This window comes from Trichomycterus rosablanca, chromosome 2 (assembly GCF_030014385.1).
Source record: "Trichomycterus rosablanca isolate fTriRos1 chromosome 2, fTriRos1.hap1, whole genome shotgun sequence".
NCBI classification, from domain to species: Eukaryota; Metazoa; Chordata; class Actinopteri; order Siluriformes; family Trichomycteridae; genus Trichomycterus; species Trichomycterus rosablanca.
The window spans coordinates 52,991,108-53,016,110 of NC_085989.1; the positions used below are offsets into that span (position 1 = coordinate 52,991,108).

Genomic DNA, 25,003 nt, shown 5'->3' on the forward strand with positions numbered 1-25,003 from the left:
ATTATAACTCAGAAATCGATTGATCAATTTTTAACTCATTATGGTTGTGATTTTGAGATAGATTGCAGTAATGCTGAGTTTTTAATGCAGTCTTTTAATAATCATTGTTCTTCACTACTGGATAAAGTAGCTCCGGTAAAGGCCAGGTCTAGAGCCATTCATAACAGTGTCCCGTGGATGACTGATGAGGTCCGCTCCTTAAGACGGAAGTGCCGAAGTTATGAACGATTATGGAAGTCTACTGGGTTGGAAGTACACCGCCTTTACTTAAAAGATCTTCGTCTTTCTTTTAATGATTTAGTAAAAGATGCTCGTTCTGCTTATTTTGCAAATCTAATTTTATCATCCAATAGAAATCCTAAGATTTTCTTTGATACAATTAATACCATTGTTTCGCCACCAGTTACAACATTGTCATGTGTTTCTGTTGAGGATTGCAACAGATTTCTTTCTTTTTTTGTTGATAGAGTAATGGCTATTAGATCTAATATTCAGACGAGGTCGTATCTATCTAATATTGGTCCTCCAGGTCTTTTTATTGCTTTGGATTCTTTCCAACCTAACGATTTAGATGAGTTGTTGGATGTTGCTGGAAAATTAAAGCCATCAACAAGCACCTTAGATGTGATGCCTTTTTCATTATTTTTAAGAGTTTTACCAAGTATAGGCCCCGCATTGTTAAATATAATTAATTCTTCACGTTATTTTAAACATGCTATTGTTCAGGCATTGATGAAGAAACCCAATTTAGATCCTGCAGAGCCTAAAAATGTTTGACCTATATCTAAACTCCCATTTTTATCAAAAATTTTAGAGAAAGTGGTAGCTAACCAGCGCACTGCTTTTCTGGAGAAATATAATATTTTTGATAAGTTTTAGTCAGGATTTCGAAAGGGACACTCAACGGAGACCGCTCTTTTGAGGGTTTCCAATGATTTGTTAATGTCTTCTGATGCAGGTGAATGTTTTGTTTTGGTTTTGCTTGACCTTAGCTCTGCGTTTGATACTGTAGATCATCAAATTTTGCTAGATAGGTTACGTGACTGGGTGGGCTTATCGGGCATAGCGCTAGATTGGTTAAAATCATATCTGACTGAGAGAAGTTTTGCTGTATCTATTGGAGATGTTGGGTCAGTTTCTGTTCCACTACTTTGTGGTGTTCCACAAGGATCAGTTTTGGGGCCACTGTTATTTTCTTTGTATATGTTGCCTCTGGGACAGATTATTAATAGTTTTAATATTGCTTATCATTTATTTGCTGATGATATCCAATTATATTTTTCATTTAAACCTAATTAGTTGCATAATATAAGTAGACTCATAGACTGTGTAGGTGCTATTAGGGACTGGACAGCAAATAATTTTCTACAGCTCAATGCAGAAAAGACTGAGGTCATGATTATTGCCCCTGATAAGGTGACTCCCTTGATTGAAATTGGTCTTGGATCTCTCTCCTCTGCTGTCCATTCAGATTTAAGAAATCTAGGTGTTGTTTTTAGTCTTTGTTGTTTGACACACATGTTAAACAGCTGACTATCTTGCTTTTTTCATTTAAGAAATATAAGCAAATTGAGATCTATAGTTTCAAATGCTGACCTAGAGATGATTATACATGCTTTTATTTCATCTCGTATTGACTACTGCAATGCCCTGTTTTCTGCTCTTAGTATGTCTGCTTGTGATCGGTTGCAGACAATACAGAATGTTGCTGCTAGATTACTTACTAGCTCAAATAGACGGTGTCACATAACCCCACTGTTAAGATCTCTACACTGACTTCCAGTGCAGTATAGGATCCAGTTTAAAATTTTGACTTTTACCTATAGAGCATTGCATGGTCAGGCTCCCATCTATATATCAGAGCTACTTCACCCATATGTATCGGGGCACTCTCTTAGGTCTAGCAAGCTGAACTTGCTGTCTGTCCCACGCTCCCGCTTAAATACTCGTGGGGATCGCGCGTTTGAGGTCAATGCTCCAAAATTATGGAATGCACTACCCAACTTTTTAAGATCTGCAGATTCTGTAGATTCTTTTAAAAAACAACTAAAGACTTATCTTTTCAAGCAGGCATTTGTATAATGTTGAATGAATTGTTTATTTATTTTTATTTATTTAATCATTTATTTGCTTTTTTATTTATTGTTATTATTGTTTAATTTATTTTATGTTGTGTTTTATTATGTAGATGAGTGTGTATATTTTGTCATGCAATGTTTTTGTAAAGCACTTTGTGATTCTTATCTGTGAAAAGTGCTATATAAATAAATTTTACTTTTACTTACTTATGGTCTCTTGGTACAACAGCGCTTAACAAAAGTCTTTTTTTTTTCATTTCTCACTTTAAGTTGACGACAACAGTTTAGCCGTCAGTGAGATCTTGTCAGATTCTTTTGACCTTCAATGAGCACTGACTCAATAATACATGTGGCAGGAGTTTCATCTTCAAATAAATACACAAGCACGTACTTTGTTAGACTCATGTTTCAGAATGAAAGAACTGAAAACACGACATTTGTATTTTGCTTAAAGTTCTGTGTGGAGACAGAGACGGGTGGTTAAAATAAGTATCTCAGGTCCAGTGTGGATGTGCGCATGTGCAGAACGAGGTGTCCGACTGTCCGTAGATAGAGACTGACGTGCTGTGTAAAGAAGAGAGGTTTGTGCAGAATAAACATAATAAAAGGTTATAAAGTCATTTAACTGAATGATGTGTAATGTAAATAGAGTTCTGATAACCGCAGTTTTTAATGCAGTTTTTATGAAATCCATTTGGAAAAATAATGGTTTATCTTAAATATATTATTGAATAAAATATTATATAAACCAAAAATGTTCAGTAGGAAGCAATGAATTCAGTCTTACAGTGGTGCATCTAATGACCTCTTTAAATCAATATAAAACAGTTAACTATATATATATATATATATATATATATATATACTTTATATATATATATATATATATATATATATATATATATATATACAGTATATATATGCAGTATATATATATGTTTCCTATTATGCGTCTAAAGAATATCACACACATACTCCTTTAAAAAAAGTTAAATGAACGTTCAAATGACGTTACACATTGAACAGAATATTTATTTAGGTCACGTAATGTTTATAGAACATTCTACTGACTGTTGTGTTTCCAGTGTCTGTACAGTTTCTGTGTCTATGATCAACACATTTTTGAATCCATAAATAAAACAGACAGCAATTATATGTAAATACTTTGTGAGCTGTTGAAATGTGTAAATATGTGCTGCTCTGTCTGTCTATCCATCCATCTATCCATTCATTCATCCATGTGTGTCTGTCTTTATGTTAGATCTTTAATAATGCAGTCAGCAGAAGTGGGACACATCGCCCCCATGGATATAAAAGATGAAGGATCTGAAGATGAAGATTTCTGCTGTAAGTACATATGGAACAATTTAGCACTTTTCCACCAGACAGTGTGGTACAGAACAGGATGGTCAGTACTGGGGTCAGTAATTAGTGGATAGTGGATCAGAATCTGTCCTGTATGGTTCTGTCCTGTGGAGAAGTGCTGCTTCACTCCAGTCTGGACTCAAGTTTTTAATGGAACTAAGATTTATTATATCATTAAAACAACAACAACAACAACACGCCTCCCTACACTTGTCCCAGTTGTTGAGCTTTCTTCACATGTTGATGTGATTTCAGGTGAAGTATCATTAATCCCTCTGGAACTCATCACCTCTGATAGACACCTCTCTTCAGTGTACCAATCACTTGGAGGTGTCCTGCCTCAGAAGAAGGAGGAACCTGAAGATGAAGATGATCTCAGTAAGAATGTTTCAAATCTTGAGCAATGAAACCTGTTTTATTTATTAATGGTTCATCTGTCAAAATGTTTCTATCATCAGTAATGATAATAATAATAATGATATTTATAGTATTAATAATATAATCCAGTAAATAACTGAGGCGTGTAAAAGAGTGAATATGTTCTGTTGCTATATTGAAAGTAAAAGTACTGAGGTTATTTACTCTTTATCTCACTCTATACTCACTCAGTACCGTGTCTTTGCTCCTCTTCACTTTTAGCTTTGAAAATCATTTGATCTGCTCTGTGTTTATTGTGATGTTTGTAATTGATTGTGTTACAAGAGCAGCTTGTGTTTTTCTTCTTCAGGATTGAACAAGGATTTCTGCTGCTCCTCGAGTCCACGTTCCTGTACAACCCAAAATCATCTCCACAAACACATCAAGACCCCCCACAGTGTCAAATATGAGACCCTGGTGAAGATTAAGACTGAACATGAGGATCTGACGCCCACCAGAAGCTCCAGTGATCAGCAGACGTCCTCTGGTGCTGTCAGCATTAACAGCTCTCTCACCAGAGAACAGAACAGAAGGAACGTCTGCTCACAGTGTGGGATGAGCTTTAGTTCTTCCAGTGCTCTTAAAAAACACCAGCGCATTCACACTGGAGAGAAACCGTATCAGTGCTCACAGTGTGGGAAGAGCTTTAGTTCTTCCAGTGCTCTTAAAAAACACCAGGGCATTCACACTGGAGAGAAACCGTATCAGTGCTCACAGTGTGGGAAGAGCTTTAGTTCTTCCAGTGCTCTTAAAAAACACCAGCGCATTCACACTGGAGAGAAACCGTATCAGTGCTCACAGTGTGGAAAGAGCTTTAGTTCTCCCACTGCTCTAAAAATGCACCAGCGCATTCACACTGGAGAGAAACCGTATCAGTGCTCACAGTGTGGGAAGAGCTTTAGTTCTCTGAGTGCTCTTAAAATACACCAGCGCATTCACACTGGAGAGAAACCGTATCAGTGCTCACAGTGTGGGAGGAGTTTTAATCATCAGGGTGATCTCAAAGTACACCAGCGCATTTACACTGGAGAGAAACCGTATCAGTGCTTACAGTGTGGGAGGAGTTTTAATGCACAGAGTGATCTCAACAAACACCAGCGCATTCACACTGGAGAGAAACCATATCAGTGCTCACAGTGTGGAAAGAGCTTTAATCAGCAGAGTGCTCTCAAATTACACCAGCGCATTCACACTGGAGAAAAACTGTATCAGTGCTCACAGTGTGGGCAGAGTTTTAATCGACAGAGTCATTTAAAAAGTCACCAGCGCATTCACACTGGAGAGAAACCGTATCAGTGCTCCAAGTGTGGGAAGAGTTTTACTTATCAGAGTAATCTCAAACTACACCAGCGCATTCACACTGGAGAGAAACCGCATATGTGCTCACAGTGTGGGAAGAGTTTTAATAATCAGAGTGCTCTCAAAGTACACCAGCGCATTCACACTGGAGAGAAACCGTATCAGTGCTCACAGTGTGGGAAGAGTTTTAATAATCAGAGTACTCTCAAAAAACACCAGCGCATTCACACTGGAAAGAATCAGTAGTATTTTATTAAATCCTCCTGGTTTTCACAATCCTTGATAACTATACCAACATCTCCACCCTGATGGAACCCTGATGCTTTTACCTGGTTTAGCTCCTGTGTGGTGGAAGCGCCGGTGGCTGAGAACTATTCTCTTCCCTGTCTGCTTTGTTCTAATTCTTTTGTGGTGTTTTCTACCTAAAGTTCTGCACATGCTACAGTCTCGTATCAAAGACTCTGTTCTTTCTCTTGTGATTCCTGCTGTTATGGTTCTTTCTGAAATGGTTTATAAAGACGTCAATCAAACAGTTTTGTTCATAGATAGAAACGTTTTATAAATCATGCTACATGTTCTTTACACGTTACACTGCTTTGTATTTTCTCTTTCTTCTGCAGACTCTTGCATAATTGTATTACTCATTATTACGTCTTATTCTTATTTATGTTTTTATTCTTATTACTTATAGAATAAAATAGAATCTTTCTTGTCACTATACACAAGTACAATGAAATGTATTCCCCCTGATGCACCAACGGTGGGCAGATCAGGAATTCTCCTCACTTATTTGCAGTGGTGTATAGTAGGGCTGGGCGATATATTGAGATTTAAAGAAATATTGATTTATTTTCATATCGATATAAGATAAGACAATATCGTTTATATGGATATAGACTACGTTGCATTCCAATTAGGTCTGACAGTTCGTCTTTCTCTTCTCCCAGTTTGTCTCTGCACATGTTCACCTTGCCCCGCCTCTCTCCCCCACTGAACACAACTCGCCCCTCCCCACCGCCAATTATTTCTGCCCTCAGAACACATTTCTGTAAGTAAAACTTCCATGATGGCATGGAGACGGTGGAGGAGCTGGTTAGTAAAAAGAATAATAATGTCTCAGTTATTTGAAGATGGTTCGGATTCAGTGGTGGAGAAGTGTCAGATGAGCAGCAGAATAATGTATTCTGTATAGAACGCCGAAAACAAGTCCAGACGAAAGGTTCCAGCTCTGTGTACCTTCATTCGTTTTTCACTTCAAATCCCAAAGTTGAAAAACAAGTAAACGAGTCGTTATTCATTTCAAAAACCAATATTAAAAAACGGAAATACATACAAGCGCGAGTTTGCCCTGACATGCACGTATTTACTTCATATATAGAGTGTAAATAAGTGTTGAAAAAGTAATAATAACATAACGGTGCATCCACTGTTTTTCTGACTCTTGTGTGTGACGTGCATGGATTTGCTCTTGAGGTATATTCACATATGTTATCCATTTTAGGGCCTCTTCTCAGGAAATGGGTTGCTAGCTGGGCCCCTCTCTGGCTTTCTCTCTGAGTTCCAGAGTTCCATGAGATCTTTCTTTACATAGAACAGATGTGCTTGTATGAAAACAACTGGTGTATATAAGCAGAGAGTTAATGCTGATATTGCAGAGAAGTCATATTGGCTAAACTTACTCTCCAGGCAAACCTGGGTGCCTGATTTGATGATGTTCTTATATTGTAATAAACTTTTTATATGCAATTAAGACAGTGTCAATGGAGACTTTATTTATTCATCTTCACATTATTGCTATTTAAGAAACACCAAGAATTTGGCATCACAAACTTCTAAGAAGGTTACAGTGAAAAGAAACAAGAGAAGATAAAGAAAATAAAGTACATTAGAGAAAAAAACGTGAAGAGATATAATAAGGTAATAAATGGAAAAGATTAATAGGAATTAAGAAAATAAAGGGAAATGAGAAAAAGAGAAATAGGGATTAAGAAAAAGAGGGAATAACAGTTAAAGATGAGACGAGAGTAATGGAAGAAGCGTGCTATAGGAAAATATAAATAAGTCGACTTTTAAGGATCGAGTACTGTTTATGTATTTGGACTGATATTTAGGAAATGTGTGTGAGAGAGAGAGCTGTCATCTCCCATAAGAAAAGCTCCCCTTTACACGAGAAAACACAGAGGTGTAGTGTGTGCTGTGTGTGTGTGCTTTTTTTATGTCCACAGAGCTGGCCCCTGTGTGTGTGTGTGTGTGTGTGTGCTATGTGTGTGTGCTTTTTTATGTCCACAGAGCTGGCCCCTGTGTGTGTGTGTGTGTGTGCTATGTGTGTGTGCTTTTTTATGTCCACAGAGCTGGCCCCTGTGTGTGTGTGTGTGTGTGTGTGTGTGTGTGTGTGTGTGTGTGTTATGCGTGTGTGCTTTTTTTATGTCCACAGAGCTGGCACCTTTGTGTGTGCTATATGTGTGTGCTATGTGTGTGTGCTATGTGTGTGTGTGTGTGTGTGTGTGCTATGTGTGTGTGCTTTTTTTATGTCCACAGAGCTGGCCTCTGTGTGTGTGTGTGTGTGTGTGTGTGTGTGTGTGTGTGTGTGTGTGTGGCCCCTGTCCCAGCTGTGTGTGATATTATTGTAATAGGTTTATGTTGTATAAGTATGTATAGGTTGTGGTTGAGAATAGGAGATTTAATGTTTTTTTTACTGTTAAAACACATGAGCCTCTTGAAGAGCCTCTTGGGACAGTGGTAGCCTAGTGGGTAGAGCTTTGGGCTATCAACCGGAAGATTGGGGGTTTAAATCCAGGCTCTGCTATGCAGCCATTGGTGGGTCCTTGAGCAAGACCCTTAACCCTGTCTGCTCCAGGGGCGCCGTATGATGGCTGACCCTGTGTTCTGACCCCAGCTTCCAAACAAGCTGGGATATGCGAAGAAAAGAATTTCATTGTACTGTATATGTATATGTTACAAATAAAGTATATCTCATATCTTATCTAAGAATACTTTTTTTAATATGATACTGTTACTGACATGAGCTAATTTGAAGTGGACAGTTTTTCAGAGGTGGAAAGTAACGATTTACATTTACTCGTGTTACTGTAATTGAGTAGTTTTTTTTGTGCACTTGTACTTTTAAAAGTAGATTTTACAGCCTGTAATTTTACTTTCACTTGTATACACAGTATGTTTGAAATTGTAGTTCACTACATTTTAAATCACATCTGTTACTGAGTAAAAAAAATCAGGTCTGGGAAACTGCTGCAGTGAATTCTGGGATGGGAAGTCGGATCTTTTGTCTCGGTTCCTTTTAAATATTATATCATGACTCATAGCAGCGCGAATCGGTTCCTTTATTTCAGTTTAAAGGGCCGTTCAATAGAATCGAATCATTCTACGACACATCACTAGTGGTTATACAGTTTGAAAACGTTTTATGGGACTAAAATGACACATTACACATCCCTAAATGTTTTAAATGTTGTATCAACATGTTTTTTTCTACTATATTTTAATTCAAAACAAATATTGTGAGATTTATATCCACTTGTCATGTTTGCATTACACAGAAGAGACCCCCCCCCCCTGTTAATAAAGTAACTAAGTAACGTTTACTCTGAGTACATTTTAAATGAGTTACCTTTTACTTGAGTAGATTTTTAGACTATACTCGTTCTTAAGTAAAAATTCATTAAAGTAATAGTACTTTTAATTGAGTACAATATTTTAGTACCACCTCTGCTGTTTTTATATGTTTATATATATACAGTATATACACTGTATATATACTGTATATACACACACATATATATATATATACTGTATATTTATGTATATATACAGTGTATCACAAAAGTGAGTACACCCCTCACATTTCTGCAGATATTTAAGTATATCTTTTCATGGGACAACACTGACAAAATGACACTTTGACACAATGAAAAGTAGTCTGTGTGCAGCTTATATAACAGTGTAAATGTATTCTTCCCTCAAAATAACTCAATATACAGCCATTAATGTCTAAACCACCGGCAACAAAAGTGAGTACACCCCTTCGTGAAAGTTCCTGAAGTGTCAATACCAGAGCTTCACAGGTTGCCACTGGAATGCTTTTCCACTCCTCCATGACGACATCACGGAGATGGCGGATATTCGAGACTTTGCGCTCCTCCACTCTTGTGTGTGACGTGCATGGATTTGCTCTTGAGATATATTCACATATGTTATCCATTTTAGGGCCTCTTCTCAGGAAATGGGTTGCTTAAATATATGCAATTAAGACAGTGTCAATGGAGACTTTATTTATTCACATTTCTGCAGATATTTAAGTATATCTTTTCATGGGACAACACTGACAAAATGACACTTTGACACAATGAAAAGTAGTCTGTGTGCAGCTTATATAACAGTGTAAATGTATTCTTCCCTCAAAATAACTCAATATACAGCCATTAATGTCTAAACCACCGGCAACAAAAGTGAGTACACCCCTTCGTGAAAGTTCCTGAAGTGTCAATACCAGAGCTTCACAGGTTGCCACTGGAATGCTTTTCCACTCCTCCATGACGACATCACGGAGATGGCGGATATTCGAGACTTTGCGCTCCTCCACTCTTGTGTGTGACGTGCATGGATTTGCTCTTGAGATATATTCACATATGTTATCCATTTTAGGGCCTCTTCTCAGGAAATGGGTTGCTTAAATATATGCAATTAAGACAGTGTCAATGGAGACTTTATTTATTCACATTTCTGCAGATATTTAAGTATATCTTTTCATGGGACAACACTGACAAAATGACACTTTGACACAATGACAAGTAGTCTGTGTGCAGCTTATATAACAGTGTAAATTTATTCTTCCCTCAAAATAACTCAATATACAGCCATTAATGTCTAAACCACTGGCAACAAAAGTGAGTACACCCCTTCGTGAAAGTTCCTGAAGTGTCAATATTTTGTGTGGCCACAATTATTTCCCATAACTGCCTTAACTCTCTTGGGCATGGAGTTTACCAGAGCTTCACAGGTTGCCACTGGAATGCTTTTCCACTCCTCCATGACGACATCACGGAGCTGGCGGATATTCGAGACTTTGCGCTCCTCCACCTTCCGCTTGAGGATACCCCAAAGATGTTCTATTGGGTTTAGGTCTGGAGACATGCTTGGCCAGTCCATCACCTTTACCCTCAGCCTCTTCAATAAAGCAGTGGTCGTCTTAGAGGTGTGTTTGGGGTCATTATCATGCTGGAACACTGCCCTGCGACCCAGTTTCCGGAGGGAGGGGATCATGCTCTGCTTCAGTATTTCACAGTACATATTGGAGTTCATGTGTCCCTCAATGAAATGTAACTCCCCAACACCTGCTGCACTCATGCAGCCCCAGACCATGGCATTCCCACCACCATGCTTGACTGTAGGCATGACACACTTATCTTTGTACTCCTCACCTGATTGCCGCCACACATGCTTGAGACCATCTGAACCAAACAAATTAATATTGGTCTCATCAGACCATAGGACATGGTTCCAGTAATCCATGTCCTTTGTTGACATGTCTTCAGCAAACTGTTTGCGGGCTTTCTTGTGTAGAGACTTCAGAAGAGGCTTCCTTCTGGGGTGACAGCCATGCAGACCAATTTGATGTAGTGTGCGGCGTATGGTCTGAGCACTGACAGGCTGACCCCCCACCTTTTCAATCTCTGCAGCAATGCTGACAGCACTCCTGCGCTTATCTTTCAAAGACAGCAGTTGGATGTGACACTGAGCACGTGCACTCAGCTTCTTTGGACGACCAACGCGAGGTCTGTTCTGAGTGGACCCTGCTCTTTTAAAACGCTGGATGATCTTGGCCACTGTGCTGCAGCTCAGTTTCAGGGTGTTGGCAATCTTCTTGTAGCCTTGGCCATCTTCATGTAGCGCAACAATTCGTCTTTTAAGATCCTCACAGAGTTCTTTGCCATGAGGTGCCATGTTGGAACTTTCAGTGACCAGTATGAGAGAGTGTGAAGCTCTCACTACTAAATTGAACACACCTGCTCCCTATGCACACCTGAGACCTAGTAACACTTACAAATCACATGACATTTTGGAGGGAAAATGACAAGCAGTGCTCAATTTGGACATTTAGGGGTGTAGTCTCTTAGGGGTGTACTCACTTTTGTTGCCGGTGGTTTAGACATTAATGGCTGTATATTGAGTTATTTTGAGGGAAGAATAAATTTACACTGTTATATAAGCTGCACACAGACTACTTTTCATTGTGTCAAAGTGTCATTTTGTCAGTGTTGTCCCATGAAAAGATATACTTAAATATCTGCAGAAATGTGAGGGATGTACTCACTTTTGTGATACACTGTATATATATATATACATAGACATACTGTATATATACATAGACATATATACATACATAGATATATCTTACATAGATATTGACATGGCATTACACACATCTGACAGTGATTTTTGTCTCCTATACTGTATATAAATCACAGTCATGTGAGAATCAGGAGCTTTGACTTAAACGGGCATTGCAAGTGATTGGAAATCAAATGTAATTATCAATAATTGACTTTAATTAAAAAAAAATCTAAATAATAAATAATTTCTAAAATAATTATCATTAATAGAGTGTATAATCCAGTGGCGGCTGCTCATCTTTCAAAGAGGGGAAGCTCATTGTCGGCTTACATCATAAAATTTGTCAATTTATTTATATATAAATGTATACATTCTTCCCTTTGTTAGTTTTCAAGAAAATGGCATGAAATGGGTTGCAGTTTGTCTTCAGACTTCACTCGCAAAATCCGCGATGGTACTGAAGCTCCCAACGACAGCTGTCAATCAAAACGGGATTCAGCCTTTCGACTGATCCTCCAATCATCTTGCAGAAGCTCAGCGTCCAGACCCCATTCACCCCCAGAGACGCTCAGCGTCCGGGGGCGGGACAAAATCGTGGCATTTATTCAATGACCGGCGAGTTTCGAAGTCCCGCCCATGCAGCCCCATAGAAGTAAAGAGACGCTCAGCGTCTGCGGGTAAATGCATTGACCGAAAATGTATGAGTTAAGTTAACAAAATCGAGTCAATTTGTGATAACCCAGCTAGCCTTGTAATTGTGGCCCACTTCTGGCGCAGCTCCTGCCAGCCGAGCCTGCCGCATCTGGTTCAGTGCCGGCAGCCCGTGTCGGCTCTGACTCTTTTTGAATGACTGCCCAGAATCGGGCCAAATACACTGACCCAAATCCAGATGCCAGATCTCCACCGACTCTCCCATAACTGGGCCGGAATAGCCCCCAAAGCACTATGATACCATTTATTTACCGTTTTCTTCTCCTTTCACATCCTCATAGATAAAATAGTAGATTTATGCTTAAGATTAACTACAGATTGTGCAGCAGAAAGTATTTTATTAAGATATGGTATGGTAGAGACCCTGACCTCAAGGGCCCCTGGGCGCTGGCCCCACTGGCCCGGTCAGTAATCCAGCCATGCCTTTCACGTGTATTACCGAGTGGAGAAATCAAGTGAAACTTTCAAAAGTCAGAGAACTTGTTTTTTATGCAAACTTGCCCTAAATGCTGCAGTTGTGCACTTTTTTGTAAATTTTACTAAAATTGTTTATGTGTTTTTTAATGATTTTTATGCTTGAAATGTAATGTAATGTGTTAAACAACTGATGATACAAACTTTATTTATTTGCAATTATTTAAAACTATTTTTTGTTGAACTATTGTTATTGAAATATACTTGTTGTCAATTCGTATACTTTTGAAATAAATCTTTTTTTCTCATTTAAGTGTTGTTTGATTAAGGCAAGGTAGCAAATGTGCATGATTGTTCATCATTGATATTATTATCGAGGTACCCAGTAGCGCCATAATGCGCCATGAGAGCCATAATTCCCATCACTAATGCCTGGCTTGTTTTTCTTTCTAAATATCTGTGCAAATTTTAGGTTTGGCCCATATTTTGTCCAGGAGTGTGGACCAATCAAATTACACCCTAATCCAGTCGTAGCCAATTGGAATTTATCTCTCTCTAGATGCGGCCGTTTTTCAGCCCTTGTCCCGCCCCTTTACAAACCCACAGCCAATCGTGAGTAGAGGAGCCAGACCAGGTGATAGCAGAGCTGATATTTAAAATAGGCCCTTTTCACATTTCCGGGTTTGGAATGCGGAAGTAAAAAATAGCAGGGTAAACAGTGCAGCTTAGCCGTACCGGTAAAATGGAGCAGCATAGCAAGTGCTACTGTAGCGTACCTTTTTGCTCTAAGAATAAAAGAAAACATCCACATTTAAGTTTTCACGACTTCCCCAAAAATGTACATTTACGCCTTAAATGGATTACTGCAATTAGGAGAGAAGAAGGTGCCAAATTTACTATTCTGCGTGGCAGTACGTATATGTGTAGCCTGCACTTCAAGCCTGAGGAGTTGTATGTGAAAGATGGAGGGAGCAGAGTTAGACTTAGGAAGGGATCAGTTCCATCGCGATTTGCCTGGAATGATTTTGGGAGTCGGAAGGATCGTCAGGCACCATACGAGAGGGCAAGTACTCGTCTCGGTTTTAACCGGGAGAGACAGACGAGCAGGAACCGGGAGCTATGCTAAATGAGCCTATGGCTTATGTTATGGAGCATGATTACTGGCATCCTCCGTCTCCCGGTGAGTAACATTACAACTAAATATACCAATATAACAGTCTAAAGGTACTATATTTATCTGAATAACAGTGTAAAGATGCAATACTTCCTGAATAACAGTCTAAAGAGTTTAGAATATAGCCTGAATGAATGTCCAGCACATCTTTTGACTTCATTTGAGATATTTAATGTAAAAGAATATCGTAATGTAATGTGTTCCTTCTTTTGTCACAGGTGCAGTGGATGCTGCATCTGCAAGGATACAGGAGCTGGAGCACAAGGTGATGGAGCTGGAGAATGAAATAAAGCAGATTCTGTTTCTGACAGACCAACCTAAGCTGAATTATTTCAATAATAATATCAATTCAATAAGTCATTTTCAGGTTCTAGAATATTTCAGTTCAGATTCATGTATTTTTTTCTAATTTACTTTGTACAAAACTCTGCTTACATGCTTAAACCTTTTCATCACTTTTCTCAACCACTCAGGGCCATAGCTAATGATCTGGGGCCATTAACATCGTATGTAAATAGCCATGTAAAAAATCTGGGTGTCATTTTTGATCCCGCTCTTAAGTTTGAGAAACAAGTTAATGCTGTTGTGAGAGCTAGTTTCTTTCAACTTAGGAACATTGCTAAAATGAAAAGTATCCTTTCTTTTAATGATTTGGAAACAGTAGTGCATGTTTTTATTTCCTCGCGTATCGATTTTTGCAATTCACTGTACTTGGGAATCAGTCAGTCAAGCTTGTCACGTCTACAGCTGGTTCAAAATGCAGCCGCGAGGCTCCTGACCGGTACCAAGAAAAGGGAGAGCATTACCCCATACTTGCATCATTGCATTGGTTACCAGTCAAATATAGGATAGAATTTAAAGTTCTATTATTTGTTTTTAAGGCTTTACATGGCTTGGCTCCGAGCTATATCGTTGACCTTTTCTGTGTTTACTCCACTCCATGAGCTGTACGATCCTCTAACCAACTGCTCTTAGCTATTCCACGTTCTCAAATGAGGTTTAAGGGTGACAGGGCCTTTTCTGTAGCTGCCCCAAGACTCTGGAATAGTCTTCCACTTTTCATAAAGGAGTCCCACACAATAGATGCCTTTAAGTCAAATTAAAAAACTTATTTGTTTTCTTTGGCATTTGAGTCTTCTTAATGAATAAGTTTTTAATATTTTTTGGGTTGTCATAGCCATCTTTGTTTTAGTGGTTTTATTTGATTTATATGTTGGTGCGTATGTATGTTATTTTGTATGTATGTTAATGATTTGTTAAATGTTATATGCATAGTTGAGTGTTACTTATACTTGATTTTAATGTACAGCACTTTGGTTGACACACGTTGTCTTTTAAATGTGCTATAGAAATAAAGGTGACTTGACTCTCCCTCAAGCAAATATGGTTTCTCTATGGTTAGTTGTTCAGGTGTTATGGTCATTGTCTAGAGGATGTTTTTGTATGTTGATGTTGCTTCTGTTGAAACAACACTGGATATGGAAAAATGTTTCATGAATTAAGATCATTTTAATGAATTTAAGTAATTCAAGTTTGCATACTTTTATAAATATTTACTAATATAATAAATCAAATGCATTTTATCCTTTTACTCTGCCTTTTGTTTGTTTGTCAATTCAGTTACGGTTATTAAAACTAATGCATTCTTTAGAACACAATATTAATATTGTCTCAGTGAACATGTTTATTTTTGAAGTGCATTTAAGGGTAAAATGTTTCGTTTTGTGCACTTAACAAAAACAAATTACTACAAACAAATGTCTAAATATATTCTCAGTGCTGGTGTATGTAAATTTTTTAAGGCAAAATTCAATATTTCAACAAACAAATTATGCAGAGACGCAGTGAACTCCATTACAGCGGCGCTTTGTTTACCCTGCTAAATGAAACCGGAAATACGTCATCGGGCTCTGTGAAAAGGGCGAATTAAGAGCTGGAGATCTTAGCACTGCTGTGTTAGGATGTGTAAGTACCAATTTAAACACGTTTATAAATGTACTTGGTTTTAGACTTTTAACAAACACACCTACAAAAACATCAATGCCGTTTCTGATGAATGCGATGCTCTGCCACTTCTGCGTCTTTACTGTAATACGTCTGTGAATGCTTGGTGTAGAGGACTACCTGATCTATTTAGTATTAATCAGCTAATCAATGGCCACTGTATTTTTACTAGGAATGCAGACGCTGGTGTGGTGTCGTTGTATTTAATAATAGTAACTAAATTAAAAATCTTTTAAGTGACTTTTAAAGTGGAGTTTAAAATCATGTACAGAAATCATTCCCATCTAGTGGTGCTAGAAATAATTTACATCTTGTTGATGGGATTGTAATATTATTTTACAATTACATTTGTTTTTTGTACATTTATTATTTGTTATTTTAAACATAATTTCTGTTCTTCGGTTAAAAGTAAACAAAAGTCTCACATGAAAGACCAAAACGATTCATTCATTTATAGACGGTGGTGTTTATACTTTTACACTTTAACCTATGAACAGTTTTCAAAAAAAAAATTGTTTAAAATAACAACAAACACAACAGCAAATAATCAAAAATACAACGACGACGATGCAAAATAAATCATAATAAAACATCATAATGTCATAAATCTGTTTGCGGGCTTTCTTGTGTAGAGACTTCAGAAGAGGCTTCCTTCTGGGGTGACAGCCATGCAGACCAATTTGATGTAGTGTGCGGCGTATGGTCTGAGCACTGACAGGCTGACCCCCCACCTTTTCAATCTCTGCAGCAATGCTGACAGCACTCCTGCGCCTGTCTTTCAAAGACAGCAGTTGGATGTGACGCTGAGCACGTGCACTCAGCTTCTTTGGACGACCAACGCGAGGTCTGTTCTGAGTGGACCCTGCTCTTTTAAAACGCTGGGTGATCTTGGCCACTGTGCTGCAGCTCAGTTTCAGGGTGTTGGCAATCTTCTTGTAGCCTTGGCCATCTTCATGTAGCGCAACAATTCGTCTTTTAAGATCCTCAGAGAGTTCTTTGCCATGAGGTGCCATGTTGGAACTTTCAGTGACCAGTATGAGAGAGTGTGAGAGCTGTACTACTAAATTGAACACACCTGCTCCCTATGTACACCTGAGACCTAGTAACACTAACGAGTCACATGACATTTTGGAGGGAAAATGACAAGCAGTGCTCAATTTGGACATTTAGGGGTGTAGTCTCTTAGGGGTGTACTCACTTTTGTGATACACTGTAACATATAATTGCATATAAGAATAATAACTATAAAAGTGAACAATATATATATATATATATATATATATATATATATATATATATACAGTATATATATAATATAAAGAAGTATTGTTTGTTTGTTTATTAGGATTTTAACCTCATGTTTTTACACTTTGGTTACATTCATGACGGGGACGGTAGTTACTCATTACACAAGGTTCATCAGTTCACAAGGTTATATCAAACAGTCATGAACAATTTAGTATCTCCAGTTCACCTCACTTGCATGTCTGGACTGTGGGAGGAAACGTATAAGTGGATCAGACACAGCATCACTGCTGGAGTTTTCAAATACCGTGTCCACTCACTGTCCACTCTTAAATTATACACACCTGCTTTGTTGGTCCACCTTGTGGATGTAGTCAGAGATGGTAGGTCGTCTGTTGCTTATTATTGTATTACTATTATTGTTGTTCTTGTTGCTTATTGTAGCTTTTAAGTTAACGTTATCCACAGTATTCAATGAACTTTAATTATTTAGCAGCTGTTGTCTAATGCTAGAAACTGTTAGCCTTTAAGCTAACGTTACCTGAAGTGTTTCAGTTCAGACTACCAGTTAACCTGAAACTCACTAGATAACATTACCTAACAGTTTCCATTTCCAAATTGTTCTCTATCTTAATCCAAAACTCATTAATAAACTCTCTCCTTACATTTTACTAAGTAAAAAGTTGTTAAGATTAAATGTTTATTTACCTCACACGAACGAACGATTCCTCTTCTTCAACGGCTCGCGTCGCACTGTTGCTATGGTGACGCTCGTTCCGCGCACGCTGAATCAGAGACTGAACGCTGGACCACAGCCGGACAACCAGCGTCGGAGCGCACGCGTTTCTACGAGCACCAGCCAAACCCAGCTGTGGTAACAACTGGACCGGATCTGGCTACATTCATTCTGGCCGATTCTGACACTCGGCCGACTGTGCCGGTAGAAAAGTGGGAACTGGGCCAGATGATTGTGCTAGCTGGGAAGTAGCTGATTCTGCACGAACTCGTCTTCGAGATGAACGTGTTCTAACACATTTGTAGTCAATGAAATGTTAACACAACTGTACATATTTGATCATTTAATTTTTGACATTTTAGGGGAAGTTGAGCTTCTCTTGCAGTCTTAGAGAAATCGCCACTGGTATAATCATTTAAATGTGTATTTATTTAGTAGACCGTTCAGTCTCTGGTTTTCAAGTGCCATCTACTGGACCTAGACTGTTGCACATTTTAAGTTGAAGCGGAGAAACTCCATAAGAAGGCTGTTCATTAGTGTAGTTGACTTTAATGTGAGAGACATGAGTTAAGACGTCTGCATTACAAAAGAAATTTTGTTGTGCATTTTGGTTGTGGGAACGTTGCATTGGAATATTCCCTCAACGTTATTCTGTCCCGTTTTCCTGATGTTCTCGGAAAGTTTTTTTTAAGTTATGAAAACGTTTATAAAACGTTACCTAAACCAATTATAATTGCAACAATAAATAAGTGCAATAAATAAATAAAAACAATAAATAAATGCAACAATAATTTTACATTCTGGGAACGTTATATGTTGGAATGTTCTAAGAACATTTAAAATAAGCTTCTCTAAACATTGCATTTTGGTTGTATGAATGTTTTAGTAGAACGTTCCTTCAACGTTATTCTGTCCAGTTTTCTTAATGTTTGTTGTACAGTTATGAAAACGTTCCCTGAACATCCTCACAACCTCATTTACAAAGATTATAGGAATGTCTTACAATGAGAATGTGTGAATTTATTTTTATTTATTTAGTTCTTTAATTCTGTTATGATACAGAAAATGTTCTTAAACTTTTCCACATCTTTCTTACACAACATCTCACCTGGAATTTCTCTTTCAATGTTTTACAGCTTTATAGTCCCAGTTTTCTTAATATTCTGAAGACATTCAATACAAGTTAAAGAACATACCCAAAACATTTTTAATGATTTATTAAATGTTACTTTAACACACTTTTAACATAACTACAGATAATGTTAATCCAAGACAATGTTAAGCCCTCTGTCTTGAACCCCCCCCCACAACCCCCTCAGATATTATCATTAATTACAAAAAAGATCTGAATCACTCTGATAACATTTGCTATGATGGTTTAATTCAAACAGTTCATGTGATAATACTGACATGAACTGAGGCAAAATCAATGCAAACATTTATTTTAACAATGTTTTATATCATTAATCAAATTCAGTTGAATGATTGAAAAATGAAAAAAAAAAAAAAAACAATCCCTCAATTTTTCTATCCCTTATAAACTGAGGTAAAATCAGTTAGAATATATTGTATTTATTATATGTTATTATCATTATTATTATTATTATTATTATTATAAAGCAATTAATTTAAATGAATCAATGGAAAATGGGGAATAAACAAATGAAGTCAGGTAATAATTTAGGGCGTCTCTGCATTCTCCACCTGCAAAGTAAACAAAGAGGTTTATTAAGTATTTCTGCATATTAATCAGTGGATGTAAAATATTTTACACTGTAACCAAGCCATTCTGAACAGCTAAAATACAAAACTTCTTTATAGTTCTGTTGCAGTTTTTAATTTATAAGTCTTCAATGTGTAAGAGGTGTCTGTGGTTCTTTTTTAATATTGGAATTACTCGTATGTGTTAGTATTTTACAGTGAAAATTATAAAATAGCATTATTTCATGAGGTACATGGCAGTATTTAATATGCCATAAAATAATTAAACAGCCAGCTTAATTACACAAAATTAAGAAGGGAAATCATATTAGTGTTCTGGATGTTTTTATTTAAGTATTGTTTGTTTTGTAAATATTAATCAATTAATCATAAGCATAATCGCCAGATTGATTAGGAAATAATCGTTAGTTGCAACCCTACATGTAAAGTGAAGCATTTTTGTTTTGTACATATACGTTAGTTTAGGATCATAAACTTCTTAGACAAATGTAGGATATATGTCACATTAAAAAGCCGAGTACAGTCCAGATAACCAGATGTTGTTCTTGCTCACCCATATTATCAAGGATGCATCACCACTCTCACTTGTACCATATTGCTTAATCATTCTAATGTGAGGTGATATAAACGTACCTGTTATGGCTCTGATTGTGAGTCAGCAGCTGGTTTGACTGGTCAGATTAAATCTTTCACTTGGGAAGAGCACTTTTCTTACAGTCTCTTGGTACAACAGCGCTTAACAAACGTCTTTTTTTCATTTCTCACTTTAAGTTGACGACAACAGTTTAGCCGTCGATGAGATCTTGTCAGATTCTTTTGACCTTCAATGAGCTCTGACTCAATAACACATGTGGCAGAAATTTCATCTTCAAATAAATACACAAGCACGTACTTTGTTAGACTCATGTTTCAGAATGAAAGAACTGAAAACACAATATTTGTATTTCACTTAAAGTTCTGTGTGGAGACAGAGATGGTTGGTTACAATAAGTATCTCAGGTCCAGTGTGGATGTGCGCATGTGCAGAACGAGGTGTCCGACTGTCCGTAGATAGAGACTGACGTGCTGTGTAAAGAAGAGAGGTTTGTGCAGAATAAACATAATAAAAGGTTATAAAGTCATTTAACTGAATGATGTGTAATGTAATATTTGTCCTGTATGGATGAGTTCTGATAACCGCAGTTGTTAATGCAGTTTTTATAAAATTCAATGAGGACATTTTTGGAAAAATAAAGGTTTATCCACACCGGATCTGGTTTTATCTTCTGTTTTGAACTGCATTACTTGTGACCCAGCAGCGCAGTCAAACAGAAAAAAAATAATTAATAAATTATCGTCGCTGTCCGATGACAAACTACTTTTAGCGGTTTTCACAATTTTTACGTGTTGATGAAAATATGAATGAATCACGCAATCTTGGTAACGAGTATTTCCATTGGCTGCTAGACCTGTCCATCAGAAACGCGTAGCTCCGCCCCCTTCCCTCAGGTACTGTTTGAGACAGAAGTGAAACTGCGTGATGTTTCATCTCTACACTGTATTCAGGTTATTCTATCACATGACTATAAACATGATTTATATTTGTGATGCTTCATCTCTACACTTTATTCAGGTTATTCTATCACATGGTTATAAACATGATTTATATTTGTGATGCTTCATCTCTACACTTTATTCAGGTTATTCTATCACATGACTATAAACATGATTTATATTTGTGATGTTTCATCTCTACACTTTATTCAGGTTATTCTATCACATGACTATAAACATGATTTATATTTGTGATGCTTCATCTCTACACTTTATTCAGGTTATTCTATCACATGACTATAAACATGATTTATATTTGTGATGCTTCATCTCTACACTTTATTCAGGTTATTCTATCACATGGTTATAAACATGATTTATATTTGTGATGCTTCATCTCTACACTTTATTCAGGTTATTCTATCACATGACTATAAACATGATTTATATTTGTGATGCTTCATCTCTACACTTTATTCAGGTTATCTATCACATGACTATAAACATGATTTATATTTGTGATGCTTCATCTCTACACTTTATTCAGGTTATTCTATCACATGTTTATAAACATGATTTATATTTGTGATGTTTCATCTTTACACTTTATTCAGGTTATTCTATCACATGGTTATAAACATGATTTATATTTGTGATGCTTCATCTCTACACTTTATTCAGGTTATTCTATCACATGTTTATAAACATGATTTATATTTGTGATGTTTCATCTCTACACTTTATTCAGGTTATTCTATCACATGGTTATAAACATGATTTATATTTGTGATGCTTCATCTCTACACTTTATTCAGGTTATTCTATCACATGACTATAAACATGATTTATATTTGTGATGTTTCATCTCAACACTTTATTCAGGTTATTCTATCACATGTTTATAAACATGATTTATATACTGGCTGTGATGGCGAGATCAAAAAACGATGCATTATAAGTGTTTCTACAATGTATATTTATTAAATGAAAAATGCACACAGAAAGACATCAATAAACTTAAGCCTGTGTTAGGAGAACCAAGTTAGCCTAACCGCTAACGGCTAATAAAATAATTTAAGCAACACCTATGTAAGAGGTAAGTAACATTAAAGCAACGAAAGCAAATATTACCATGTGGAAGTCAGTTTAAACTCAGAAGAGTGTTTACCAGTATACCTGTCTCTCGCTCACACTAACAGAACATATACTGCCGAACTGAACTGTTTGGGGCAGTCTGCCGATTTTTATATGACTCAAAGAGCCAATCAGGAATAAGCAAGGAAATATCTTCACACTGTAAAACAAAATGCATTTTTGTGATTGGTTCAGAGATCATTTTAAAAATAGCCGTTGCTTGCATTGTGCTTGGGGGGGCAAAGACACAATTTGGGGGGGCAATGCCCCCCTCAGCCCCCCCTAGCGCCGGCCCAGCACATGACTATAAACATGATTTATATTTGTGATGCTTCATCTCTACACTTTATTCAGGTTATTCTATCACATGACTATAAACATGATTTATATTTGTGATGTTTGTAGTTTTTTTTTTTACACATTTGTATCTGATATTTATATGGACTAAGTGTTTACATGGACTAATTAACACTTTTTCATTTGTTCTGGGGTCCTCAACAAGTCATTTTTATTATATTACAATTTTTTTGTTAAGTAAAACTAAAATAACTAAAACTGTGCATTAAAAATACCAGAGGCAGGAAATGAACTTCTAAGTGACGTTTATTTCATTCTGTTCAGCCATCAGCATATGAAATTTGTTGAGGGGGCCCAACTTTTTTTTCCCCGATATATATATATCTTTCTAAGTAGGAGAACCTGCACAATCAGTGGCTGACTCAATACTTTTTGGCCCCACTGTAAATGCTTTAAAGTTGTGTTAAAAGAACGTTTATATAACGTTACACATTGAACAGAATATTTATCAAGGTCACGTAACGTTTATAGAACGTTCTACTGACTGTTCCAGTTTCTGTACAGTTTCTGTGTCTATGATCGTCACATTGTCGAATCAATGAATAAAAACAGCAATTATATGTAAATACTTATATGTGCTGCTCTGTCTGTCTATCCATCCATCTATCCATCCATTCATCCATGTGTGTGTGTCTTTATGTTAGATCTTTAATAATGCAGTCAGCAGAAGTGGGACACATCGCCCCCATGGATATAAAAGATGAAGGATCTGAAGATGAAGATTTCTGCTGTAAGTACATATGGAACAATTTAGCACTTTTCCACCAGACAGTGTAGTACAGAACAGGATGGTCAGTACTGGGGTCAGTAATTAGTGGATAGTGGATCAGAATCTGTCCTGTATGGTTCTGTCCTGTGGAGAAGTGCTGCTTCACTCCAGTCTGGACTCAAGTTTTTAATGGAACTAAGATTTATTATATCATTAAAACAACAACAACACGCCTCCCTACACTAGTCCCAGTTGTTGAGCTTTCTTCACATGTTGATGTCATTTCAGGTGAAGTATCATTAATCCCCCTGGAACTCATCACCTCTGATAGACACCTCTCCTCAGTGTACCAATCACTTGGAGGTGTCCTGCCTCAGAAGAAGGAGGAACCTGAAGATGAAGATGATCTCAGTAAGAATGTTTCAAATCTTGAGCAATGAAACCTGTTTTATTTATTAATGGTTCATCTGTCAGAATGTTTCTATCATCAGTAATGATAATAATAATAATGATATTTATAATATTAATAATATAATCCAGTAAATAACTGAGGCGTGTAAAAGAGTGAATATGTTCTGTTGCTATATTGAAAGTAAAAGTGCTGAGGTTATTTACTCTTTATCTCACTCTATACTCACTCAGTACCGTGTCTTTGCTCCTCTTCACTTTTAGCTTTGAAAATCATTTGATCTGCTCTGTGTTTATTGTGATGTTTGTAATTGATGGTGTTACAAGAGCAGCTTGTGTTTCTCTTCTTCAGGATTGAACAAGGATTTCTGCTGCTCCTTGAGTCCACGTTCCTGTACAACCCAAAATCATCTCCACAAACACATCAAGACCCCCCACAGTGTCAAATATGAGACCCTGGTGAAGATTAAGACTGAACATGAGGATCTGACGCCCACCAGAAGCTCCAGTGATCAGCAGACGTCCTCTGGTGCTGTCAGCATTAACAGCTCTCTCACCAGAGAACAGAACAGAAGGAACGTCTGCTCACAGTGTGGGAAGAGCTTTAGTTCTCCCAATGCTCTTAAACTACACCAGCGCATTCACACTGGAGAGAAATCGTATCAGTGCTCACAGTGTGGAAAGAGCTTTAGTTCTCCCAGTGCTCTTAAACTACACCAGCGCATTCACACTGGAGAGAAACCGTATCAGTGCTCACAGTGTGGGAAGAGTTTTAGTTATCCCAGTGCTCTTAAAATGCACCAGTGCATTCACACTGGAGAGAAACCGTATCAGTGCTCACAGTGTGGGAAAAGTTTTAATCGCCAGAGTGTTCTCAAAACACACCAGCGCATTCACACCGGAGAGAAACCGTATCAGTGCTCACAGTGTGGGAAGAGCTTTATTTCTCTGAGTGCTCTTAAAGTACACCAGTGCATTCACACTGGAGTGAAACCCTATCAGTGCTTACAGTGTGGGAAGAGTTTTAATACACAGAGTGATCTCAAAAAACACCAGCGCATTCACACTGGAGAGAAACCATATCAGTGCTCACAGTGTGGGAAAAGCTTTAATCGTCAGAGTCATCTTAAAGAACACCAGCGCATTCACACTGGAGAGAAACCCTATCAGTGCTCACAGTGTGGGAAGAGTTTTATTACACAGAGTCATCTCAAAATACACCAGCGCATTCACACTGGAGAGAAACCGTATCAGTGCTCACAGTGTGGAAAGAGTTTTATTCGTCAGTCATCTCAAAAGTCACCAGCGCATTCACATTGAAGAGAAACCATATGAGTGCTCTCAGA

The 25,003-nt window shown here is 37.4% G+C and overlaps 2 pseudogenes; one reads left to right on the top strand and one right to left on the bottom strand.

The window, feature by feature from the left end:
• The window catches only part of LOC134334891 (uncharacterized), a 759,100-nt pseudogene that overhangs the window by 336,591 nt on the left and 397,506 nt on the right, over nucleotides 1–25,003 (bottom strand).
• The window catches only part of LOC134300421 (uncharacterized), a 331,197-nt pseudogene that overhangs the window by 94,591 nt on the left and 211,603 nt on the right, over nucleotides 1–25,003 (top strand).